This window comes from Nanorana parkeri, unplaced genomic scaffold, assembly GCF_000935625.1.
Source record: "Nanorana parkeri isolate BGI_ZX_2015 unplaced genomic scaffold, ASM93562v1 scaffold2634, whole genome shotgun sequence".
Classification (NCBI taxonomy): Eukaryota; Metazoa; Chordata; class Amphibia; order Anura; family Dicroglossidae; genus Nanorana; species Nanorana parkeri.
The window spans coordinates 70836-82376 of record NW_017308902.1 but is presented as its reverse complement, the minus strand read 5'-3'; the positions used below and the strand labels follow the sequence as shown (position 1 = coordinate 82376).

Below are 11541 nucleotides of genomic sequence, written 5' to 3'. Positions count from 1 at the left end.
TGCCTTCCTCTGGATCAACTGTGGGCATATTATTATTATACAGGATTTATATAGCGTCAACAGTTTGCGCAGCGCTTTACAATATAAGGAAGACATTACAATCACAATACAATTCCAGACAAGATGGTGAGGGCTTACAATCTAAAAGGGAGGGGTAAGTGATACATGAGAAGGTAGCTGTGTGGGGATAAATTGTTTGAGAAAGTGATAGTTCAGTTAAAAAAAAAAAAGTCCCGTTGCACACCGACCTGTTCAAACCTGATGAAGACTCGCCGCAAAATGACATCTCTGGCCCGATTGTAAACAAATGGGCGGAGCAAGCCATGACGTCACGGGGCTCGTTCAGCCCATTTGACATTCTGAGCTGTCAAATAACACAATAACATTCGTAGCATGGGGGATTGGGGGAAAAGCATAGCTTTCCCCTCAACTCCTCTTAGTTGGCATTTTACACTGTCCTTTATTCCCCACTGTCTACCAGGAGGCTGCTGCCTTTAGGTTTTGGAAACATCAAGTGTGGAGCTCAGCTATAAGGAAAGATTAGTTGAACTAAATTTGTTCTCTGTTGAGAAGAGGCCAGGGGGGACATGATCACCATGTATAAATACATAAATGGTTCATATAGTGAGCTTGGTGCCAAACTATTCACTTTAAGGTTACAGCAAAGGACAAGGGGGCACTCTTTGCGTCTAGAGGAAAAGAGGTTTAACTTTTGCATATGAAAAGGCATCTTCACAGTTAGAACTGTGAAAATGTGGAATAAACTCTCTCAGGAGCTAGCTCTAGCTAGCTCAGTTACCTGTTTAAAAAAAAATCTGGATGCATTCCTAAATGCACAGAATATTACTAGACATTCATTTTTTTACAAGTAAAATAAACACCAATGTTAGGATCCAGAGCGCCTCCAGGTGGTGCTGGAGCTAAGCCCTGCAGTTCTTGTGCTCACCTGCAGGTGTCTTCAGGCAGCCAGGAACTGTTAGGTACCAGACCACCACTGGGTGGTGCTGGAACGTGCAGCTCCAGCGCTTACCTGCGGGTGTCTCCCAGCTGCCAGCATTTAGCATTACCTGGGAGGCTATTTAAACCCTCCCTGCAGTCAGGACGATGGCTCAGTATCATGTTATTATTTCCTGTGTATCCTGAGCCCTGTTACCCGTTTGCAGTCCTGAGCCCTGTTGCCCGTTTGCAGTCCTGAGCCCTGTTGCCCGTTTGCAGTCCTGAGCCCTGGTACCCGTTTGCAGTCCTGAGCCCTGTTGCCCTGTTGCAGTCCTGAGCCCTGTTGCCCTGTTGCAGTCCTGAGCCCTGTTGCCCTGTTGCAGTCCTGAGCCCTGTTGCCTGTATTTAGCCAGTTTTGCTCCTGTTATATGTTATAGGTGTCGGGGGTTATATTTGGTTGGATTCATGTTACTCATTCATGTTTGCTTTGGGGTGTGTTATTTGGTTGTGCTGTTACAAATAAACTGTATATAAACACATTTTGCCTTGTCTGGTGTGGTCATACGTGTTTGGTCTTCCTGTGTGGGCACCTGCATACGGTGTGGAGTCACCTGTGCCGGTATACATGACAACCAGAGATTATTAATTCAGGGAATATCCGATTGCCTTATGGGATCTGGAAGGATTTGTTTTCGTTGTTGGAGCAAATTCAGCCATAATTTTGTGCCTTCCTCTGGATCAACTGTGGGCATATTATTATTATACAGGATTTATATAGCGTCAACAGTTTGCGCAGCGCTTTACAATATAAGGAAGACATTACAATCACAATACAATTCCAGACAAGATGGTGAGGGCTTACAATCTAAAAGGGAGGGGTAAGTGATACATGAGAAGGTAGCTGTGTGGGGATAAATTGTTTGAGAAAGTGATAGTTCAGTGGTTAGGTTGAGGTGGGATAGGCTTCCCTGAAGATATGAGTTTTAAGGGATCGCCTAAAGGCAGTCAGAGCGGGAGATAGTTGGACAGGTTGGGGTAAAAAGTTCCATAGTATGGGAGAGACTCTAGTGAAGTCCTGGAGGCGAGCATGGGAGGAGTTGATGAGGGAGCTGGAAAGCAGAAGGTCTTTTGAAGAGCGGAGGGGACGGTTAGGGTGATACTTTGAGACAAGGTTGGAGATATAGCCAGGAAAGAAATTGTCCAAACGTTTCTTAAACAAATCTACACTCTTGGCTGAAATCACTGCCGATGGCATCTCCGCTGGAATCTCTCCAGTAAAGGACATCCCTTCTCAGTACCGGCGACCAAAACTGGACCACGTACTCCAGATGTGGCCGAACCAACGATCTATATAGAGGCACAATTATAGACTTGTCCCTGCAATACATCCCCTTCTTAATACAGGACAAGACCCTGCTAGCTTTGTTTACCGCAGCTTGGCACTGCAAGCTACCAGTTTGTGGTCTACAATGACCCCGAAATCTTTTTCTATTTCTGACTTCCCTAGCGGCATACCCATGATTGTATAGCCTAGTTTATTTTTATGTCCAAAGTACATTACTACCGCCGCCCTTCCCCTGGTAAATCCTACTTGGGTAGGATGAATGAGAGATGGCAGGATAGAGGCAAGCCTGTTTGCTAGAATTTTGGAGAGTATTTTAGAATCAACGTTTAACAGTGAAATTGGGCGGTATGAGTCAGGCAACTGGGGATCTTTTTGTGGTTTCAATAGCACTTTAATATAGGCTTCCTTGCCAGTGGGCAGGTAGGACCCTGTTGACCACATGTGAGTGAACACCTTATGGAGTGTGGAGGACAGCGGAGTTTTAAGGAATGTATACAATTCTGCTGTGTAGCCATCAGGTCCCGGGGCTTTCCCATTACTTAAAGAAGATATAGTGTGTTGTATTTCCTGCTCTGTTATATCTGCGTTCAGGGATTCTAGTTGGGGTTCAGATAAGGTGGGGAGGGGGATGGCATCAAAGGGGAAGGTAGTGTGGTCAGTCGAGGTAGAGTGTGTAGTAGACAATTTATGATATGTGTGCAACAAGGCGTTTATTTGCTTTGGGTCAGTGACTCCCTGCCCCTGAGGGGTTTTCAGACATTGTATCGGGCGGGGGGTTAGGCGTGGCCGAACTAGATTGGCCAGCAATTTACCACATTTGTTGCCCAATTTATGGAACTTCAGCTCCCAAACAGATTTGGTATATAGCTCGTACTTGTGTAATAATGCTTCGTATTCCCCCTTAGCCTTGTCCCAGGAGGTCATAAGTTTGTGCGTGGGGTTGGTTTTAAAGTCCGCATAGGCCTGGCGTAGAGCAAGACTACCTATTGAATGGGATGCTATCACTTGTTTTCTTTTGGCTCCGACATAGGCAATCAGTCGTCCCCTTAAATAGGCTTTACCGGCCTCCCAAAATAATGTAGCGGAAGTGTCTGGTAGGTCATTGGTGACTGTGTAGACCTGCCATGCAAGAAGCAATTCCTCTCTAAAGTTGATATCGTCCAGAAGATGAGGGAAAACGCCATATACGAGCGTCACCCTTGGGGAGTTGCCTATGCAAGCTAATCACTACCGGAGCATGGTCCGATCTTACCAGATCATGTATGAGGACCTGTTTGGTATAGGGAAGCAGGGATTGGGAGCAGAAGATATAGTCTAGCTAGGGAAGCATGTACCTCAGAGCAGTAGGTATATTCTCTACCGGTGACCAACATCAGGAAGGTACTGACGGTGTTAGAACAATGTCAGAGGGTACCCGTGGAAGGCCAGGCCATACTTACCTTAGACGCGGAAAAAGCCTTTGACTATGTCAAACATGACTGGCTATTCCTAATACTTTCCAAACTAGGTTTTGATGGCCCTTTTAAACAACTGCTACATGCCATGTACGAATCCCCTATAGCTCGCATACACACCCCAGGTTTTTTGTCCCCCCCCTATTACTCTACTGCAGGGAACCAGGCAGGGCTGCCCCCTCTCACTCCTTCTATTTAATTTGGCCATAGAACCCCTATCACGATGGTTCATTTTTAAAGCCGATCTGAATGGTATCAAAGTGTGCAAGGAGGAAATCCGAGCTGCTCTTTTTGCAGATGACTTACTAATCTTCACCTCCAACATGGGTAAAGATATACCCCTAGTCCTATCGATTCTAGAAAAATTTGGTTTCCATTCGGGGTACAAGATTAACTTAACAAAGAGTGAACTCCTGCCCCTTTCCCCCAAGCCCTCCCCAGAGCTACCAAAGGTAACCAAATATGGGCTAAAGATTGCGGCACAACATATCACCTATCTGGGGGTGAGGTTGGGAAGGCTACCTTCCTCACTCTACACCCTAAACTACAAACCCCTTATTGAAAAAATGGTGAAGGAGCTGGAGGTGTGGACTACCCTGCCCCTCTCGCTTTTTGGTAGGGGGCACGTCATCAAAATGATGAGCTTCCCTAAACTGCTCTACCCCCTACAAACTATACTGCTGTTGCTCAGACATAAGGATGTTAGAACACTAGAACGAGCGTTCACCAGGTTCTTATGGAAAGCTAAACTCCCACGCATCTCCTACCACCAACTACAAGTTCACAAAATGGAAGGAGGATTGGGACTACCTAATATCCGAGCCTATAATTTGGCGTGCCTCCTGCGGCATGCCTATGACTGGCTACTAGATACGTCATGTTATTCCAACCATAGCCTGGAAGCCGAACTAGCGTCCCCATGGTCGTTGGTGGGCCTACTCCATACTCGTATAAACTACCACCCTCTTTACGTAATAACTCTCTAATTAGGGATACAGTGGTGGCATGGAGGGAGTATAGGTTGAAGGCAGGGCTGCACCCATATATGTCACAGCATGTTCCCATACGACATAACCCACACTTCCCGCAGGGCTCACACAGTAAGATTTTTGACACCTGGGCAGCTAAGGGTATCCATAGGCTGGTTCAACTGTTTGACCCGGAAACATCTAGACCTCTCTCATTTGACCTACCGCCCCAACACTTCTTCCAACATATCCAATTAACTCATTACTGGCGCAGCGAGACCACTATACCCAGCACTCTTATTAAAACAACAGAAATAGATAAGGCTTCGGTCTCAACCCCTGGATCAATCTCTAAAATATATCCCATTTTAAATTCTTACTTTAACCCCAAACCGGCAAGAACTTCCCTGGTGAAATGGAGAAGGGACTTCCCACTGGAGGATTTTGAGAGTGCTTTGCTGGAGGGGTGTCAGAACATTAGGCGGTGCACACCTAATGAGCAGTGGAGAGAGACTCACTTCAGGATCATCCATAAGGCTTATTATGCTTTTGACTTTTTTCTCAAAATAAGGGCTCCAAGCCCATACTTAACAGCATGTCCCAAATGTACCCTGGAGGGAGCCTCTCTCCGTCACTGTCTCTGGGACTGTCCACATATTGTCGCCTTCTGGGACTCAGTACTCTCCTATTTATCGATAATTCTGAATATTCCCCTGCTCCGGGAGCCTTGGCTGTGTCTATTCAGCTATTGGAAACCATCAACGGTATAGTAGACATACGCAACAATGGGTGTATGTAGCTCTGTTACTGGCAAAACGTATAATTATGCATCAATGGCTCTTCACACAGCCTCCTTCGCCCCAACATTTCGTGAAGGCGTTGATGTCTTTGATGTGGAAGGAGAGACTTGAGGCAACTCTTGACCCGGACAAACACTCTGATGGTTTCTTTAGGAGGTGGGAACCTTTTATATTACACAACTATTCAGGGGCCGAGCTACATGCTCTCATGTATCCCTTCAAACTAACCAACTGGTACCTAGAACGGAGGTTGGAGAACTCCGTAGGGCAGTTAGAACTCCCGGAGGATTATGACCCGGTCTAGGTGAGGTAGTCATTAAGATCTGTCGTACCTATGGCAGTTTGCTGCTGTTTGGATAGTATGCACGGAGAACAAAGATGCAACACTCTGTGTCTCTTTTTGCTTATTTTTCTTTGGTCTACATGTGACATGAGTGTACGTTATTTTGTTTAGATATGATGTACTGCTATTTCTTTATTATTTTATGCTTTGAAATGTGATGTTCTATGGAATTTCAATAAAAATAAAAAAATTAAAAAAAAAGAACTTATTTAAATGTGACAGGTGGGCGGGTACAACACCCGTGTCAATTCCTGATTGGTGCAGAGCTAAACAAAGGTGTGGTTGGTGGCTAAGACATCGTATTGATAGAACTGTTATTCACAGACAGAACGCATTTGGGCATGCAAACATCTAGGAGGCATGTTTAAACACAACATTTATTAGTTTGTTGGACTGTTGCAACAAGGACTTTATACATGGATGGGGAATTGTGAATGGGGGCTATCTGTCCAAAATATGGACTCTGGTTTACAGGCAGCGGACTGGTCACGTGTTACAGCCTTCCATTCATTTTATTTCTGACCTGTCGTCTGCAGCCATGGCATTGATTTCAGCATGTTGAAATTGCAAATACGAGCCTCCTGCCTTGGCATAAATTTGTAAATTATTCTAGCCTTGGTGACCGAATAATTGGAATTTTAAAAAAGACAGGAGGTATTTTCCTCCCACCCTCCCGGGTTAGGGTTGGTTGGGATTTGGGTTCTGCTTCTTCATGTCTTGGGGTTTATTTTGTCTGTTCTGATGTTCAGCCATGCATTGCTGGTAATTTTATTGCTATGTGACATATATGTGTTTGTTATATACAGGAATGCTGTCATGCCTCTTCTTTTCTTTCAGTTTGATTTCTCCCTGACTTCCTTGAGGAGGGTTTTTCCTTCGCTGTCATTCTGAGGTCCATCAAGAAAGAGGAAGAGGGAGGGGCATCTCTAGTTTTTTTTTGGCATTTGTTGCACTTTACCTGATTGGTCAGTTTTGTTAACTATTTCTTTGTTGCTGTAGGTGTCAGTAAAGGAAGATAATGCAAATACTCGCCTCCTGTCTATTAAATTCCAATTATTCTGCCACAAAGGCCAGAATAATTTACAATTGTTGGTCAGTGCAGAGAGTTCCCTTTTTTGGGCAGGATTTGTGTGCATTCCTTCAGCAAAGGGTATACTGTATTGGCTTGCGTTGCATACCTCCTATTTACACTGTCTGCTTACATTCCAAGATCTATGTTGTTTCTTCTGCCTGCATTCCAGCTAGTGTGCATATACAGGGGAATGGACTGCTATGGTGCAGAGATCAGTATCCTGTAGTGTAAAACACTGAGACCAACATTTAGTCACTAAAGGGTGGAGAGCTTGGAGAAGGCAGGGGAAGTTAACAATTTAGGCCGAAATAGCCGATTTTGAAAAATCTCAAATTGTCCTATATTGTTCACTTCTCCTGCCTTCTCCAAACACCTCACCCTTTTGTGAATAACCCTGCCAATGTTAAAGTTAAGGTTGCATGGGTGTGGCATGCTGGTTCTAACTTCTTTCACTAGACGCTTAGAAGTTCAGCTTGGCATTCCATAAGAGAAGCAGACTGCTGACAACTGATGCATTTAGTGAAAGGAGTTAAATAAAGTTTATTGGAGGGGGAATTTATGCAAAGTGATTCATTTAGGGTACTTAGTTGAGTGCAGTATGTGGACAGCACCACTTAAAAACTAAGAGACAGAGTGGGCCAGCATAGATGGAACATCACAAAGGCTTTATGAAGCATGGTGTTTCAAAAAGCTAGACACTTATACATAAAAACAGTCAATTAATTACAAGTTACATCCATAGAACACATCAAAATATCAGACCAATATGATAGATACAGAACATTGAAATCAGAAGAATCCTACAATATCTTCATCCTAAAAACACTGCACCCAGATGGTTTAAATGAGATCACTGAATTATAAAAGAATGACAGGACAATTTGCATTATACAAGGTACCTATCCATTGCAAATCATAGTCACACTTGATCAATGTAGATCACAAGACTCCATCTGATCTTGGTCACATGATACAAATTTTTTATAATTCCAGTAGGTCCCTCATATGCCTATAGGTGTGTTAACATCTAACATTTAACTAGAGAGTTCCACCGAACTCCTGACCGAGAAGCCCTATATATTGTGTGTGTGGGGGGGAGTGATAAAGTGGACGCAGATGGCACCGACAAATACTTACAAAACAGAAGAAATGGTCACCAGCACTCCAAGTTTTCTTCACAATTAAAATATTTTATTCATTCTTGCAGATAATATCAGATCATATCATATCATATCACAATGCGTGGCAACGTTTCGGAACCTATCCGGTCCCTTCATCAGGCAAACAAAAGTGATAAAAGTACAGAAAAAGTGTTGACAATATATACACCAGTACACTATCCCATCAACCAAATAAAGCACATAGTCCCCGACCCCCTGACCTCATGCTGACATCACATGCTGTTTCAGATGTCATCCTGCAAAACCATATATGCAAAAAACAAAGTCCTTATGGAGCAATGCGATGACATGGATCATAATATTATTGATGCGATCCGGTCGTTTCTATGTAAAAATTCAGCCATTTGTGTGTTTACAATACTCCTCCCATTGGCCCATAGGTCACACACTCCTGCTCTGCAAGTACCGCCCCTCATCAGTACTGCAGTCTGTTAGTCATGGCCACGTCCATTCAATTGCCTAAGGTTCATAGACAAGCATCGCTGCACCTGCACATCCACATTCGTTAATGTGGTCGGCGGCTCTAATAGGAGGTGACTGAGTCCTGATCCGGGAGTCATCATATTCAGGCTGGCTCAGGTCAACATAAAGGAACAAATAATATTAGATTACATAATCTGTTACATGCTGCTATACGTGAATCTAGTTAAATTACACATTGAGGTAAAAATCCAGCATAACAAAAAGAAGGGTTAATTCTAAACCCGTTAAAAATCCATGAAAGCAGTCACAGGTATAAATGTAGGACTGGAACTTATAATGAAAGTAAGGCCTTAACATGGTCATAAAAGATCCTCTGAGCAGCCATAGCTCAAAAGCCCCAGTTTGAAGCTTGTGACATGTGAACTATAATTCTGTCATGCGTACCAAATGCGTTGTTAGCGCAGAACGGAGAGTGGCAAGACTGGTACAAGACAACAGAAGGGCAACAGTGCAGTGTCAGATTCCTCGCATCACCTATATTGTCAACACTTTTTCTGTACTTAGATCACTTTTTGCCTGATGAAGGGACCGGACAGGTTCCAAAATGTTGCCCCGCATGGTGATATAACCTTCTAGAATAAATAAAAGGATTTTGTTCTGAAGAAAACTTGGAGTGCTGGTGACCATTTATTCTGTTTTGCAAGTATTTGGTGGCGCCTTCCACGGCACACTTCAGCATCCCCCCACAAAATATGGGGCTTCTCGGTCAGGAGTGCGGTGGGACTCTCTATTTGACTGTATCCGTTGGCAATACCCACACATCTGCACCCCAGAGACACGTCTTCACTAAGAGTCTCATTTACGGCAAACCAATCACTATCTCCAGAACAACAAGGAGGTAATAGAGATCCATCAAACTTTCCTCGATGAAAACAACTGAAGGAAGAGAGAGGCCCACGTTACACTCTGCAGGCAACATATATAGTCCAGACGAAATTGAGGCAATCCTCTTTCCATCTGACACGACTAAAGCTTTTAGCAGTGAAACTGTCTCTGATATCTTAAAAGAGACCAAGAGATTAAAGAAGAAACGTACCAATTTGGAGCTCCATGGACAGACTCTTTCGGAATATTAGAGTCAAGAAAATCGCAAGAGGTTTCAGAATAACCACCCCACCATCAGATGCAACAAAAGAGAGTTATGTGAGAAATAGTGTGAGGCGTCCACACAGAAGTTGCTGAACTACATTCATTCACTGTAATAGAAGAGGAGAAAATCCAACTGTGTCAGGTAAACCGGGAAATTACCACACTTGAACTATCCCTGAGAGAAAAAGCCACTGACGTTGACCAAGCCAAAGGCGACCTCGACAAGATTGAATCAGAGATTGTCACTTATACTGATAAAAAAAAAGCAAACCAAACATGACAAGTTCAAACAAGTCAGTCTGGAGTATCAAGAAGGCAGGGTTTACCCCTGGCTCACATGACAAACCCGGTGCAGCACTAGAGGACCTCCCAGAAGGAACAACTTCAGATTCCAACAACACACAACTCCTGCGACCACAGAAAATGACCTGCTCACGTAAACCCCTCATCCAACAGGGACTCAGGCCTAATAGCCGGAGCATAAAATCAGACCACGGGCATCCACAAGGAAAAAGACACAAACGACCCAGGAGGGGCCGCAAACAAAAAAAAGCATCAAGACACGATCTTACAGACCGAAGCAGCATAAGGAAGCCCAGTAGTCAACCTGTCTTCCAGGAACATTACCCTGGTTGAGAGAAAACTTTTGGCCAAAGGCTTATCTTTTTGCCCGACAGGGAGTTTGATGCGTTCAACATTGAGATTAATTAAAGTATGCAAGGAATATTAAATTAAAATAATTTTTCTTGGGACAGAAACCACCAACTGATCACAGTTAAATATCAGCATTTAAGATCGAAAGCGATTTTATAGCCCCAGGGCAGTTTTCTACTATTGATAGGTTATTTTAGACTGTCAGATATGATGTGTCACAGGGTAGTAAAAAGAAGGGGTGGATATCCAGTATTATGTCCAAAGATGACTGGTCTGCATTAAAATCCCTAACCAATGACAACAGTATCATTATCAAACCTGCCGATAAGGGAGGAGCCATCGTTGTAATGAACTATACAGACTATGCTACAGGGATATCCCAGATGCTGGCAGATGGCGAGCACTACACACCAGTTTCAAAAATGATAACCCATGAGACTTTGAGAAGCCTCAACTCCCTGGTAGACAATGGCTTGAGTAACGGGTGGATTAAGGAAGAGTTGGCCGAATTTCTGGTGAACAAACATGCATGAATACCGTTTATACAGGTGAAACTCGAATAATTAGAATATCGTGCAAAAGTTAATTTATTTCACTAATGCAACTTAAAAGGTGAATATTAGAATATTGTGAAAAGGTGCAATATTCTAAGCTCAACGTGTCCCACTCTAATCAGCTAATTAAGCCATAACACCTGCAAAGGGTTCCTGAGCTTTTAAATGGTCTCTCAGTCTGGTTCAGTAGGAATCACAATCATAGGAAAGACTGCTGACCTGACAGTAGTGCAGAAAACCATCATTGACAGCCTCCATAAGGAGGAAAAGTCTCAAAAGGTAATTGCAAAAGAAGTTGGATGTTCCCAAAGTGCTGTATCAAAACACATTAACCCTTTCGCTGCCACCGCTGTAAGGCTTACGGCGGAACAAAAGTGTTCCCAGCTGGCCAGCTCAGTATGACTTACGTCGGTGGCATTTACAGTTCTGCTATAACCTCATGGTCGCTGAGCTTATAGCAGAACTGTTCCACAGACTGTCCCCTTCAAATTAATAGCTGTCATCAGCGGCTCACAGCAAAAATATCGGGCGCCCCCGCCCCTTGCGGCCGGCATCATGAGTCTCTCATCCCTGCATAGAGCCGCTCCAAGCAGGGATTAGAGACTACATGGATACACAAAGTAAAATCATCGCGGGGGGGGGGGGGGGGGAGGGGGCAGGAC

At 43.9% G+C, this 11541-nt stretch overlaps 1 protein-coding gene across 1 annotated transcript in view; it reads right to left on the bottom strand.

Annotated features, from left to right (window-relative positions):
- LOC108802058 (elongation factor 1-alpha, somatic form-like) overlaps window positions 1-10623 on the bottom strand; it is a 13764-nt gene extending 3141 nt beyond the window's left edge. Inside the window, exon 1 of the mRNA XM_018573947.1 lies at window positions 10618-10623. The gene's annotated coding sequence lies outside the window, so the exon portion shown is untranslated. The remainder of the gene's footprint in view (window positions 1-10617) is intronic.
- Between the last annotated feature and the right edge of the window lie 918 nt (window positions 10624-11541).